This window comes from Schistocerca nitens, chromosome 3, assembly GCF_023898315.1.
Source record: "Schistocerca nitens isolate TAMUIC-IGC-003100 chromosome 3, iqSchNite1.1, whole genome shotgun sequence".
NCBI classification, from domain to species: Eukaryota; Metazoa; Arthropoda; class Insecta; order Orthoptera; family Acrididae; genus Schistocerca; species Schistocerca nitens.
The window spans coordinates 42,472,291-42,489,047 of NC_064616.1; positions in this window are offsets into that span (position 1 = coordinate 42,472,291).

Consider the following 16,757-nt stretch of genomic DNA (forward strand, 5'->3'; position numbering starts at 1 on the left):
GTCGTACGGGAAAATCCCGCCTTCATCGCTACCTCGAAGATGCTGTGTTCCATTGCGCCGACTACAACACCACGTTCAAACTCATTTACATCTTGATAACCTGCCATTTTAGCAGCAGTAACCCATCTATTTTGCCTGTGTGCATATCTCTGTAATTGAATTCGCATGCCTATACCAGTTTGTTTGGCGCTTCAGTGTAATTAGCAGTGGTTGCTACTAGTATCTGTCTTTGTGCAGGTTCCACAGTTTCACAACAACGTGGAATTCAGTTAATGTTTTGAACCTTACAAAGATGAAATACGAAAAATATGTTACGCAACGGAAATCAGCTACGTCTCCTGGAGACCTATTGATACATGTATATTATTTATCAGTTAATTACATGGACATTCATTCGAAAGATGTCAACTTTTCGATAGTAATTGTGGAAAATGGGTATTAGAAGAAACAGGAAATAACTTGGACGATTCTGTGAATTGTAAATGGATTAATGATTGTTGTACTAATTAAAGTCAAGAATAAAACGAAGATATCTTTCTAGCCCAATGATAACATGTGTAGTAATAGCTTTCATGAGCCGGCCGGTGTGGCCGAGTGGTTCTAGGCTCTTCAGTCTGAAGTGGCTCTGAGCACTATGCGACTTAACTGCTGAGGTCATCAGTCGCCTAGAACTCAGAACTAATTAAACCTAACTAACCTAAGGACAGCACGCACATCCATGCCCGAGGCAGGATTCGAACCTGCGACCGGAGGGGTCGCTCGGCTCCAGACTGTAGCGCCCAGAACCGCACGGCCACTGCGGCCGGCGCTCTTCAGTCTGAAACTGCGTGACCGCTACGGTCGCAGGTTCGAATCCTGCCTCGGGCATGGATGTGTGTGATGTCCTTAGGCTAGTTAGGTTTAAGTAGTTCTAAGTTCTAGGGGACTGATGACCTCAGATGTTAAGTCCCATAGTGCTCAGAGCCATTTGAACCCTTTGAGCTTTCATGACAAAGAATGGGCTTTAAAATTTTTGTTAAATGAAAGGGGGAGAAAATGCTTAAACTTTAGAAGTGTACAAAGCCTGTTTCGCTTCGTAAAATCTGGACATGAGTTGTATAAATGAAAGAAAGATTTACACGAATTACAAAATATGCCCCAAAACGAAACCAACAGAAAAACTACTCGAAACGTTTATAACTGCTCGTGACAGTCAGTGCACTGTTACTGAGGGAGACATATGAGATTGGGCGCTCTGAAGTACAAGTGGGATGAACATTACTAATTTGCAGGCTTCGTCGACCTGGTTAAAAAAATTCAGGAAATTAATGGGGGATACAAATTAACGAAGATTACATCAAGTGAACATGTAGAGGAGATATATTTAATAGGTAATACTACAGAGATATTCGTAGCTGACATGGTGACGGAGCTTGTTTTTTCCCCTAAAATGTTGTGTGTAAAGCCAATCAGTCTGGTTTCGTGCAAGAACTGCGTGAAAACAGCAGTTTATCTTCACTCGATGAATGCTATGACACATTCATATCATTCATATACAACAATACCAGTGATAAGTATCCGTAGTTTACTGTTTCCGCAGCTTTATAACTGTCTTCAGGAACTTCAAGGCAAATTAGGACAAAAATTAAAAAAAAAAACACCGCTTACTTGCAAAAATCTTGTAATATATGTTTTTACCACTCCCAGAAAATGATTTGTTACTTTTGTTCGTGTCTTGGCCTGGACATAACGACACCTTTGTCTTTAGGAGGACGACTAAAAGACTGTTAACACAATTCTGATTCCACCAGGAGCTAACAGTGTGATTCCGCCTCTCGATAAAAAAAGAAAAATAAAAAAATAAAAAAATTCGGCACTGTAAAACATTTTTCAGAAAATTGTTGGACAGTATAATTTCCGACAGCTTTTTGTCATTTCATTTATTATGGGAACAGTATTTTTAAACTTCAGTCATTTGTGCACTATCATTTTGCATCACCACGTTTTACGTGCTTGACAAAGTATGTCTGGTATGTAACACAATACGCAGCGCAACGGCCACAACCGTTTCTTACTCTGTTCCAGTTCCGTATAAACAGAAGTGCTGGAAGGCATTAATATATTGTCAGCTGTGCCTAGCGTAAGGAAAATGTTCGTTTTCTTCATGCAATAGACATTTCGCATTTTTGTGACGACCACAGGGAATAAACATGGAACTGTTTCATTGTTAGTAAAATATGCATCATTCAAAAATTACCATAACAGCTGTACTACAGGAACTGCTATAAAATACTTGACGTCAACAAATTAAAGTTCCGACTGATACGAGTCGTTTGTAATATAACATCATACACCCTACTTGATTTTCTTTCCTCTGCTAGTTCAAAAAAGGTTCAAATGGGAGTTAATATCTGAGGTCATCAGTCCCCTAGAACTTAGATGTACTTAAACCTAACTACCCTAAGGTTAGGTTAGGTTAGTGTTGTTTAACGTCCCGTCGACAACGAGGTCATTAGAGACGGAGCGCAAGCTCGGGTTAGGGAAGGATGGGGAAGGAAATTGGCCGTACCCTTTCAAAGGAACCATCCCGGCATTTGCCTGAAACGATTTAGGGAAAGCACTGAAAACCTAAATCAGAATGGCTGGAGACGGGATTGAACCGTCGTCCTCCCGAATGCGAGTCCAGTGTGCTAACCACTGCGCCACCTCGCTCGGTAACTACCCTAAGGACCTCACACACATCCATGCCCGAGGCAGGATTCGAACCTGCGACCGTAGCGGTCGCGCGGTTCCAGACTAAAGCGCCTAGAACCGCTCGGCCACTCCGGCCGGCCCTCTGCTAGTAATCTGTGTAACAAGTATATCTGCATCAGCTTAGCTGTCGATATGAACTGCAAGTTATTAAAAAAACTGATGATTTGAGACATTTTCGGTATGGTTTAAGTGTTTAGAATTCGCGTGTGCACCACTCGGCGCTACTTTCACTTGTCACAGCTGCGTCTGATTATTTGCCGTACGTGCGCTAGGCAGGAAGTGCTGTGCAAACCGGCGTTATAAGCAGTTCTTCGAGCTGTAAAAATGAACAGCTTTAATATTATCTTTAAAACACTTGCAGTTCTCCTTGGCAGCTAAAATTTTAACAGTGCATTTCTTTCGGTGTACTCTTCCTGTGTGAAACATTTCAGTGTAGGTTTCGACATGTGGGATTGGACCATTCTCTTGTGAGATAGAATAGAAAAGGAAATTGGATGTCTTCTTTCGAAGAAATCTTCCCACCGTTCACCTTAAGCGATTTGGGGAAATCACGGGAACCACAAATCTGAATGAGCGGTCACAGATTTGAACAATTGTCCTCTCGAGTAGGAGTACAGAGTCATGGCCACACCAGCTCCCTCGGCAGCATTCTTTTGAAGTGGTTTAGGGAAACTGCGAAAATCTGGTTGAAGATGACAATATAGGTGGCGAATCCTGCTCCTCCAGAATACAAGTCCAGTACGTTAACCAATAACTCATATTTCCATTAGCTCAATATGACAAGAATTAGAGATCCACAGAAGAACAGGAAACCTAAATCGCGATTTATTGTGTCTTATCTGGCAATAAACAACGTACTTCGCGCAACTGAAAGTAATCGTCAGGCCTCGAGGTGCACTACGCGGCCAAAAGTTTCTGGATACCAAACTCAACTTACTCTATGTGACGCCCGTGGCTTCTACCGAATATGAGTCATTGACTTGCGTCGAGATCGATCACCCCACAAATTTTATACTAAGAACGTTAGTTCTTCGTCGGCGAGTATGAAGGCGGATGCAAGCGCACCACTCTTCAACAATGTGTCTGACAGTCTGTGTTTTAGAGCCAAAGGTGCACTCCACAGCGGTAGTCTTGGCCCGTCTGTGTCGTGGGTCACCGCATCTCTCAAGGTTGATCTGGATTCTCCACGTCCACCGCAGCAGATCGAGTTGTTACGGTTCATTGTTGGCTAGGAGAAAGCTGTGGAGCTGTGGTGGAGTGTTGTTATATCATTCTTGCGCCCAAGCTTCTTGGAATTTGAAGTTATAGTCCACCAGATTGATAGATGTTCGGAGTAGGAGATACCGGGAACAGAGTCTGTTGATTCGGATAGCAGGTATGTCTCATGCTGTGGCTGCTGATGGTTGTTGCAGATTTTCACATATTCTCTATAAACATTATTCTTTTTTCTCAGGTTAGGTGGTGGAATACGACTCAGGGAAGGTAGCCAAAATACTAGAGTGCACTTGACTGTACTAGTAACAATCCGCATTGTTTGATTTAGTTGCGTATCTAACTTTGTGTCGTTGCTGTTTATCCAGACAGGGTTGCAAATTCTGCCGCTGAGCAGAGAAGGCCAAAGGCAGGTGATATAAGGGCGAAGCTGCAGAAGAATAATATTGATAGACGTCGATTTAGTTTCAGTCTTTGTTAGATGTGGTTTAAATGAAAGTGCTTTGTCAAGTGTAGCTCCAAGGTACAGTATACATTTATTACGACCCAGGCGATTACCATGGAAAAATAAGTCTAGCTCTCGGTTGACTAGGATATTACCCAGATGTAAGAGTTTTTTAAGGATTCGGTTGAAGTCTCCATTTACGAAATTATTGTCCCATTGTAATTAATTTGATTGTTAATGTATCTATTGTGACCTAGATCCGGTTGTGTTTTGTTGCTACCTCCCAGTCACCAGCGTAAAGAAACTTCCTTGACTGAGTTGCTGGAACATCTGCAGTACACAAGCTAAATACACTCCTGGAAATTGAAATAAGAACACCGTGAATTCATTGTCCCAGGAAGGGGAAACATTATTGACACATTCCTGGGGTCAGATACATCACATGATCACACTTACAGAAACACAGGCACATAGACACAGGCAACAGAGCATGCACAATGTCGGCATTAGTACAGTGTATATCCACCTTTCGCAGCAATGCAGGCTGCTATTCTCCCATGGAGACGATCGTACAGATGCTGGATGTAGTCCTGTGGAACGGCTTGCCATGCCATTTCCACCTGGCGCCTCAGTTGGACCAGCGTTCGTGCTGGACGTGCAGACCGCGTGAGACGACGCTTCATCCAGTCCCAAACATGCTCAATGGGGGACAGATCCGGAGATCTTGCTGGCCAGGGTAGTTGACTTACACCTTCTAGAGCACGTTGGGTGGCACGGGATACATGCGGACGTGCATTGTCCTGTTGGAACAGCAAGTTCCCTTGCCGGTCTAGGAATGGTAGAACGATGGGTTCGATGACGGTTTGGATGTACCGTGCACTATTCAGTGTCCCCTCGACGATCACCAGTGGTGTACGGCCAGTGTAGGAGATCGCTCCCCACACCATGATGCCGGGTGTTGGCCCTGTGTGCCTCGGTCGTATGCAGTCCTGATTGTGGCGCTCACCTGCACGGCGCCAAACACGCATACGACCATCATTGGCACCAAGGCAGAAGCGACTCTCATCGCTGAAGACGACACGTCTCCATTCGTCCCTCCATTCACGCCTGTCGCGACACCACTGGAGGCGGGCTGCACGATGTTGGGGCGTGAGCAGAAGACGGCCTAACGGTGTGCGGGACCGTAGCCCAGCTTCATGGAGACGGTTGCGAATGGTCCTCGCCGATACCCCAGGAGCAACAGTGTCCCTAATTTGCTGGGAAGTGGCGGTGCGGTCCCCTACGGCACTGCGTAGGATCCTACGGTCTTGGCGTGCATCCGTGCGTCGCTGCGGTCCGGTCCCAGGTCGACGGGCACGTGCACCTTCCGCCGACCACTGGCGACAACATCGATGTACTGCGGAGACCTCACGCCCCACGTGTTGAGCAATTCGGCGGTACGTCCACCCGGCCTCCCGCATGCCCACTATACGCCCTCGCTCAAAGTCCGTCAACTGCACATACGGTTCACGTCCACGCTGTCGCGGCATGCTACCAGTGTTAAAGACTGCGATGGAGCTCCGTATGCCACGGCAAACTGGCTGACACTGACGGCGGCGGTGCACAAATGCTGCGCAGCTAGCGCCATTCGACGGCCAACACCGCGGTTCCTGGTGTGTCCGCTGTGCCGTGCGTGTGATCATTTCTTGTACAGCCCTCTCGCAGTGTCCGGAGCAAGTATGGTGGGTCTGACACACCGGTGTCAATGTGTTCTTTTTTCCATTTCCAGGAGTGTAGTAGCAGCGCTAGGACTGAGACTTGAGGTAATCCGTTGTTGAGTGTCTTCTGGTCACTAGTGATATTGCCCATAATGATCGAGAATGGCCTGTTAGTCAACATACTGTTAAGAAGCTATGTTATTCTACTGTAGGGTATTACGCAGAGACGCTGATAGGTAACACGCCTTCTCCATACGCTATCATAAACTGTAGACAGATCAATAAATCAGCAGAAGTGGTTAGTCGTTTACGGAAGCCACGTTCTATATAAGTTGTCAATGAAAGTACTTGATCCCCACACCCACGGTTTGGTCGACATCCGGCCTGTACGACAGGAATGTTCCTAAGATTCTCAATACGTTTTCTGTTATGCAGCAGCCGCTCTAGTGTTACGGATATGCTTCGGAATCTCAAATGTGAATCACTGGAAAGAAGGCGACATTCTTTTCGAGGAACACAACTGAGATAATTTAGAGAACCGGCTTTTGAAGTTGACTGCAGAACAATACTACTGCCGCCAACATACATTTAGCATAAGAACCACGAAAATATGATACGAGAAATTACGACTCATATAGAGACATATAGATAGTCGTTTTTCACTCGCTCTGGCTGCGAGTGGAACAGGAAAGGAATCGACTAGTAGTGGTACAGGGCATCATCCGCCATGCACCGTATGGTGGCTTGCAGAGTATGTATGTAGATGTAGATACTGTATTGCACATGCATGTGGCGATTCCATAGGCTGGATGGCAAATTGCACCGAAGAGGTGGTATCTTGGTATTTTGCTCCTTGTTTTGAGTTGGTCTTCATCATTTGCATGTGTGTTTGGATAGCGACCACATCAACTTTATTTTGCAGGCAGAGTTTTAATAAATATTGGCATTTAGATTTGCTAATGCTCTATGTGGTAATCTGTAAAATCTTACAACCGTGTTCAAAATGTCTGCGATAAAGAATGAAAAGTATTTACGTAAAAGTAAAAAAAGACGCAACAAACAGTTGTGTCCTGCAACTGGCAAGCCACACTTTTTTACTGTTGAGCATATGTACGCTAGAAGGAATGCAACTTTTTTTTAACACGCTAATGTGTAAATTTGGATAAATAGTACATTGTATAATTATCATTATTATTGCAATAAAGAATTATAAAAAAAACAGTACAATGCGTATATACTAAGGTGACAAAAGTCATGGGATAGCGATATACACATACACAGATGGCGGTAGTTTGGCACACACAAGGTGTAAAAGGGCAGTGCACTGGCGCAACTATCATTTGTACTCAGGTGATTCATGTGAAAAAGTTTCCGACGTGATTATGTCCACACGGGAATTAACAGACTTTGTACTTGGAATGGTAGTTCGAGCCAGACGCATGGACATTCCATTTCGGAAATCGTTAGGTCATTCAATATACCACGATCCTCAGTCTCCAGAATGCGCCGAGACTACCGAATTTCAGGGGTTACCTCTCGCCACGGACAATGGCCGACGGCCTTCACTTAACGACCGAGAGCAGCGGCGTTTGCGTAGAGTCGTCAGTGCTAAAAATCAAGCAACACTGCATGACATAAGCGCAGAAATCAATGTGTGACGTACGACGAACGTATCCGTTAGAACAACGCAGCGTAATTTGGCGTTAATGGGTTATGACAGCGGTCAACCGACCCGAGTGCCTTTGTTAACAGTACGGCATCGACTGCAGCGCCTTCTTGGGATCGTGACCATATCGGTTGGACCCCAGACGACTGGAAAACCTTGACCTTGTCAGATGAGTTACGATTCCAGCTGGTAACAGCCGACACTAGGATTAGCGTGTGGTGCAAATCCCATGAAGCCATGGACCCAAGTTGTCAACAAGGCACTGTGCGAGCTGGTGGAGGATACATACTGCTGTGGGCTATGTTTAAATAGAATGGACTGGGCCCTCTGGTCCAACTGAACCGATCATTGACTGGAAATGGCTATGTTCGGCTATTTGGAGACCATTTGAAACCATTCATGGACTTAACGTTCACAAACGTGGCACCGGGCTACAATTTATTACGCTGATGCAAAACACACGCTCTGGCATCCTTGGGGTCGCAATTCACAGTCTACAGACGTGCAAACTACTCGTGGATCACCGTAATAATGCAGTGCACAGACGAACAGACACGCAAACAACTCGTAAATTGTCAAACTTATAAATGAATAATGCTCCGCAAACGCGCATGCTAATTGTAAAATGTCAAAATAATGCATTGAACAGCCTACAGAACTGCAAACTACACTTAAATCACCAAAATAATTCCGTTCACTGATGTGCAGACACACTCACTAATTATGAACTGCATACAACTTATTAAGGGATGGATAGTGACGTCAGAGGTCGCGCTATAGAAATCTGTTCCAATGCTTCGCAGTATAGCACAGGCTGCATTGTTCCTAGGGATCCTAACAGGACATGCGAGCTGTGTCCAGCCATGCAAGCATGCTCACCTGCTCAGCGTGGCTGATGCGTCGTTGCAAAATGCTCATGTGGCGACTCTCCATCTAAAAGGTTCTCAATGTTATGTGGACATCACATGGCTATGTAAAATAAGAGACATGTTGACCTCTTAGAAATTGTATAGTGTCCCAGAAATAGTTAACAGTCGCTTTTGTAGCAGTTTTTGTGATCTCTAGGCTTGTCTGCATGGAAATTCTTGTCCTAACATGACCTATTTACGAAAATAGCGCAGAATAATGGCGAATGCATTCATCCTGATGACCATCACGTGGCACCCCATCAATCATGTGTTACCCTTCCTGAAATCGTTAAGTCCTGCTTTCAAGAAACATCTCCGAAATGCAAACGTTCTCACCGCTATGTAGCGGCTCCTACTTCGCGGCACAGGGGATGTCTTGTGAATGAATGGAGCATTATGACTGGCTCTTATTGAATTTACCTGCCAAATTTCTGATGCCGCCAGTTTGGAAGCACCATCCACCTTTTTTTTCTCTCTGTAGACGAGACATTCCGTGGCAAAAAACTATTTTGAACAGATCACCGTATTGCACCGACAATTAAATCCTCCAATGTGGCCTACAGATCCTCAAATAGGGAAAGACTCTTTCTCAATTACACTGCTCTGTCGCTGAGGACAGGAGCTTGAACATTAGGGTGTGAAACCGATCTCCAACGCAGCAATATATCACCGTGCACTGTGTCGATGTAGTAATCATACAATTCGTTTCCTGTGTCATACAAAATCGCCCATTTTACATTATCTGTTTAACTATCGGCCGCCAGACGCTCGTACATATACCACAAAGACAGACAGCATAAGCACGTGCACACTAGGTATACTCCTTGTTGCACTTTATATTTTCCACAAGGTCGGGTGGTCATCAAATCCCAAAGCATGATCAGAAAGCCCTCAGCGGACTGAAGTCACTCACACAACTGTTCTACAAATTCGGGGTCAGCTCTGATCGGCAGAAAAGCTTTACAGCTTCTGGCCCCAACCTGCTTGCTTGCTTGCTTTTCTACATCCACCTCCAGACTCTGGGATTACAAGAACATATGTAGTTTCGCATGGTTTGTCAGAATATCATACCATTTTCACGATACTTCTCGATATCAATTACATAGCAATATCGCTTGTATAGCGGTATTGCTCGTGCAACATAATTCCGAAGATATAGACTGGAAATCGTTTCTCTAGAAACCCAAACTTTAACGAGGTGGAGCATGCAGTAAACCTTTGAGTAACTAGAAACTTATCCCATCCGTCAAGACTTTTACATGAAAAACTCTAAAAAAAAAGAGGAAACTGATATTTCCACTCCGAATACCAATGTCGGAGGTGTAACAGATTCCAAATCGTCCTTATAATTTACAATGTCAACTAAGGTGTTTCTCATGTCTAGAGAACCAGCAAACGTGTCTTCCACCTGTTTTCCACCTGCTAGATACACTCAACTGCACAACTTACATGGGAGGGAATAATGGTCCACTGCAAACACACGTCCATATTGAATCTCCTCAAATTTCCACATGATCACGAAAGCTGCCCAACACACACTAAATATTAGTTCGCTACTCAGCCGTCTAGAGGACGACACAGTTAATTCAACTACATTCCTGCATCCTAATATGCCTTTCTATTCAGACGGCTCCTGCTGTTAATGGGAAACATGAATCATTCCTACCACAGGCCACCGGCACTGCACACCAAACACGCATAGGCAGAATCGTCATTCTAGGAATTCGGCCACATATATATTTGTTTGCTATACTTACAATTAAGTGTTACGATTGCTGTCTCAGTTGAACAACATTTGACAATGAGCGAAATATTGGAAATACACCCTGCTGATGGCCGTGGTTCTGGAAATACACTACTGGCCATTAAAATTGCTACACCACGAAGATGACGTGCTACAAACGCGAAATTTAACCGACGGGAAGAAGATGCTGTGATATGAAATTGATTAGCTTTTCAGAGCATTCACACAAGATTGGCGCCGGTGGCGACACCTACAACGTGCTGACATGAGGAAAGTTTCCAACCGATTTCTCATACACAAACGGCAGTTGACCAGCGTTGCCTGGTGAAACGTTGTTGGGATGCCTCGAGTAAGGAGGAGAAATGCGTACCATCACACTTCCGCCTTTGATAAAGGTCGGATTGTGCCTATCGAGATTGCGGTTTATCGTATCGCGACATCGCTGCTCGCGTTGGTCGAGATCCAATGACTGTTAGCAGAATATGGAATTGGTGGGTTCAGAAGGGTAATATGAAACGCTGTGCTGGATCCCAACGGCCTCGTATCACTAGCAATCGAGATGACAGACATCTTATCTGCATGACTATAACGGATCGTGCAGCCACGTCTCAATCCCTGAGTCAACAGGTGGGGAAGTTTGCAAGGCAACAACCATCTGCACGAACAGTTTGACGATGTTTGCAGCAGCATGGACTATCAGATAGGAGACCATGGCTGTGGTTCCCCTTGACGCTGCATCACAGACAGGAGCACCTGCGATGGTATACTCAACGATGAACCTGGGTGCACGAATGGCAAAACGTAATTTTTTCGGATGAATCCAGGTTACATTTCAGATGTGTTACGACCCGTGGCTCTACTCTTCATTCGATCCTTGTGAAACCTTACATTTCAGCAGGGTAATAGACGACCACATGTTGCAGGTCCTGTACGGGCCTTTCTGGATACAGAAAATGTTCGACTGCTGCTCTGGTCAGCAAATTCTCCAGATCTCTCACCAATTGAAAACGTCTGGTCAATGGTGGCCCAGGAACTGGCTCGTCACAATGCGCCAGTCACTACTCTTGATGAACTGTGGTATCGTGTTGAAGCTGCATGGACAGCTGTACCTGTACACGCCATCCAAGCTCTGTTTGACTAAATGCCCAGGCGTATCAAGGCCGTTATTACGACCAGAGGTGGTTGTTATGGGTACTGATTTCTCAGGATCTATACACCCAAATAGCGTGAAAATGTAATCACATGTCAGTTCTAGTATAATATATTTGTCCAATGAATACCCGTTTATCATCTGCATTTTTATTGGTGTAGCAATTTTAATGGCCAGTAGTGTAGCAATATCTGTATCATTCTTATGACTTGACATACTCTCCCCTTTGCTACAACAGTATTCCATGTCAAATCCACACCTTCCTTACAAAAGGACATAGTCATTTCCTTTGCACATGTCGGAACACAAACACATACATAATAAGCCTGATGCTCAAGGAGCACCTATCACACATCCCCTACTGCTAAGTATAATACTTCGTCAATAACTGATTGCTGGCGATACGAAATAATACAGTTGAACGCTGCCTCGATGGCAAAAAAGTAAGGGCTTCCCTGGTTCCCTTCGCTTTCATGTTGACGTTTTCTCAGATTCCTCTTTCAGTCATATACTTGTCCACTGTACAAGAATTGTTCTGTGCCAACCAGAACACATACAATTACTTGCTCAATTTACCCACATTTCAGCGTTTTTTCCATCATTGTTCGCAATTCTATCGATTTTTTACATCTGTATGTCTATTGAGGTAAAAGTGATACACACGAGTTGACTACTGTATTTGACGCTATTGTGGAAAACAGAGAACCATATGGCTCTAAACTTAGATGCATCTGCGTTAAAGAATAACAGAGAGTGGATAGGGGGATCGATTGAGATGGAACTGTAATGAGGTACGATTTAATGGCAGACTGATGATCCATTCTAGAGAGGGAGGGAGATGTTAGTAACGGAGAATACCTCCGCTGTTCTGTCTGCGTGCATTAGTCATGTGACATAGCCTGCGTTCGACTCGTATACAACTATGTGTTCTGTATTTGACTTAGAGCAATGTCTACTTGCGATCGTTAACAGCAAACCTCTCCATCAACCGAGGACTTCCATCTCATGTGTGATGAAACGTGACCATCCCGTTTCGACACATTCCTCTAAACGAACGAAGATTTATGCGATGTACACTATTCCCTTGTCGCATCTTGGGTACGAAATCGAGATTTCAGTTTCATAACTAAGATGATTCTAAGTTAGCGATAGGTGTTTGTGAGACACTGCAATCCCCATATATACATCTGCTTGACAGATGTCCTATTTACAGAGTTAGTGGAGACATGATGCGTAATTTCACATGTTGTATGCTGATGCTATGCATATATCTGTTTCCTTGTAAGAGGTATTCTCCGTTACTAACAATCATTTTATATAGAACTGATGCGAGCATAGTATAATTTCTTAACCATGATCGGATGTGAACAGTGGATGCTATACATCTCTTGAGAGCTACATTGTGCACGTATCACACCGAGCCACTGTTATAAAGAAGTAGTTTTTTCGTTTTACAGTTTGTTACCATAGTTTATCTTGGAGAAACCTGCAAGAAGGATGTATTTCAGGCGCTGGAGATGTATTTATTATACTGGAACATTTACAGCGCTGCATTCCAGATGACTGATAGTTCACAAACTGAAGTGATCTAACATTATAGCTTGTTTTAAGTGCAGAACTGTGTAGTCTTAGGAGTGCGAGTGTTTATTTTCTCTCTTACCAATACCCTCCTGGTACTGATCCTAGACACTAGAACAATCCTTTAAAAATGATAACGTAGTAGATTTTACGCAAAATGCTTTGAACTCCATCTATCTCGAGCTCCATCATGCATAAAAATCACCCATTTCTAATTCTTCTTAAGCGTCTGATATTTCATCACAACACATTAAAATCTGTTACTATACACCCATAAGGGGTGCTAACCTCCTCGACATGGGCACGTCTGGAGAAACTTTGTGCACTTGGGAGGGCGAGGACTCGGCAAGCTCCATTCATTCATGAGACGCAGAATGTAGTGGTCTACTTCTGGTCAGCTGTAGATGAAATCGGTAACGGTGCTGCAGAGCGATATGGTCAAAGACAATGTGAGGGGTTCTTTCAGTCTCTAATGTCATCCGAAGACTGCGAGAATGCTCTGTGACTCCCATCCGCATAGAGACAGATCGTAAATTAAGCACTGTCCTTGAGGTGTTAGGAATATGTAGAGCGCTGTCTGGTGGTATACTCTGATGATTTATGTGTTCGAGAATTAACAATTAATGGACATACTGCACAGTCATCTATCTATATTCGCAATGATAGTCGCAAAGTAGAGAAGGGGCGGTTTAGCAATGATACTGACATTGGGAAACATGCTGTCGCATCATTGGTTGGTGTTGAAATTTCTGTAAAATTGCTAAAATTGTTTTCACTATCAACTTTGATACTTATTATTACATCACATCGACGGTGTCTGTTCCATCACATCCATCCACTGGCAACCTGTTGGTTACCACATAATGATTTACTGAAATCGCTTGTTTGAGTTGGAGAAAGAGTTTTGGAGGAGGGGCGACACCTTCTGTGGATGGCTATCACCAAAACAGTGATCGCGTACACGACTGCAATATGAGGAACCAGTCGAAACGGAACACAAAGCCATCAGCTATTCCGTCACCATGACAGATAAGTTTAAATGTAAAGGTCGTCAATCACCTTTGGACTGCAGTTTGTAAACTATCCACAACGCCACCAAACTCTTCCAGTTTCCTTATGTTGTAACTGTCCTTTATTTAAAATCATCCAATGGGTACGGTGTGTTATGGTATCAGCAGTAACAACATGATTTAGACTGTGCGACATCTAGATTTCTGCGAGAGGCAATGGATCAGAACGTGTTAATGTCAGTTTAGAACCTGACACAGACCTTGAAGTCGTGGTGGAAAAGGATAATGTATGGCAGTGTACATAGTAGTGTGTTACAGAAAAAAAAAAAAAAAAACCAGTTTCAAACAACGACACAGGGTCATAGGGAGCGTCTCTTGTGACTTTTGTATAGTCTGTGGGATACGGTAATTCTCCAACGGTACAGGTGATGAAGCTTTAAACTGGTCTGTGCAGTTGATCAATACCTATATATCTAATAGGATCATCACATGTGCTCGATGCCAGCACACATGCGGTATTTGTTTTCGATGTAAATCTTATCGAGTTCTCTATCAGATGAAGTTAGTGGAGCTTTTGTAGTTCTAATTTTTCTCTGTTGGATGGTACAGAATAACGACGATAGCATGCTGGGGTGATTGACATGAATGGGCCTCATGGACACAGATCTGTAGTACTTGTATGTAGTTTGGGGACGCACCACAGTGCAGTAGCAAAATCCTCATTCCCGTTTCCAGTCGCAGTAACTCAGCTTAACCTGTTTGTACATGGGTTGCAGAAGGTGGTAGATATAGTTTTCTTTGACATCTACACAGTTCCGACTTTCATTGGAATGCTCACATGCGCAAAGCTGCAGTTATGGTAGTGCAGAGTCTGAGAGGCAGTTGCAAGATGCATAGGGACTACCTAAAAACCACATTGGAATTTTAATGTAGCAGATAGGTAACAGAAAGGTGACTCATTCTGAGATACGAGAGTGCCAGAAATATTATTCACTAGTGGCTGTAATCATTAAAGGACTTCTCCATATGATCCAACACAGGTATGTGGTTGAATAGAATGACTTGATTCCATATCCCAAACAGCATTTCTACCGAAAGCGTAGCACTAGATATCTGAAAATCTAGTATATATTTCTTATGACCTCAATCACCACACCATCTACTACTGTTTGTGATCCTTCTCAAACAGCCATCGTCTATAACCCAGTCGATATATCGCCAAACCTCTGACATGGCAACGAGACAGAATGCGTTATAAACACTGGAGAAATATTTAGCGGCGGCGGCGTGAGGGTGTTGCAAGTACCAGTTTCATACCATCTTAGGAAAATCACTTCCAACATTCGGCAATTTTAATATGAGGTTGCACCGTCAGCGACGTGTAACCGCACTGTTGGTCTGATACTGTACACTCTAGTGATCACCATCTACATTCAATGTCATGGTATTTGTCTGGAAAAAACCACTTCATTCAGAGGTAATGCTATACATAGATTTATAAAGCCAGTGTAGCTTTTAATATGGGTACTACTATGCATCTGTAGTACCAAAACAGCTTGTGATGGTAATATGGTTGTGTTTTTTAACATCTGGCGGTTTGTAACACGATTATGCCTCTCTTTCTAAGACACAGTGGTATCACTCACAAGAAAACTTATGAGACATCTCCACCCATCGTTGATTTTCGGTCAATATTATTTCGTGTCCCGAGCAATCGGTTATTGACGAAATATTATACTCAGCAGTAGGAGATGTGTGATGTGGTGTCACCGTCAGACACCACACTTGCTAGGTGGTAGCCTTTAAATCGGCCGCGGTCCATTAGTATACGTCGGACCCGCGTTTCGCCAATGTCAGTGATTGCAGACCGAGCGCCGCCATACGGCAGGTCTAGAGAGACTTCCTAGCACTCGCCCCAGCTGTACAGCAGACTTTGCTAGCGATGATATACTGACAAATACGCTCTCATTTGCCGAGACGAGAGTTAGCATAGCCTTCAGCTACGTCATTTGCTACGACCTAGCAAGGCGCCATTACCAGTTTATATTGAGATTGTAATTAATGTATCATCAAGAGCGATGTTCTCCAATTATGGATTAAAGTTAAGTATTCAATCAACTACGTTCTTTTCTTCATAGGATAATTACTTTACCTTGTTCCAGACCTCACGCCAGTCTGCGTGAGTTTAAACACGTGCATTTCGGCCTCCTCTAGCAACACGGTGTTGGCTCTTCTGCCAACACATCATGTGATAGGTTTGCCTTGAGCATCAGGCTTATAAAGTATGTGTATGTGTTCCGACATGTGCAAAGGAAATGACTGTGTCCATTGGTAAGGGAGGTATGGATTTGACATGGAATACTGTGATAGCAAAGGTGAGAGTATGTCAAGTCATAAGAATGGTACAGATATTTCTATTTCCAGAGGCACAGCCATCAGCAGTGTGTATTTCCGATACTTTGCACATTGTCGAATGTCGTTCAACTGAGACCATAACCATAACGCTTAATTGTAAGTATAGCGATCAAATCCCCCCATGAACCATGGACCTTGCCGTTGGTGGGGAGGCTTGCGTGCCTCAGCGATACAGATAGCCGTACCGTAGGTGCAACCA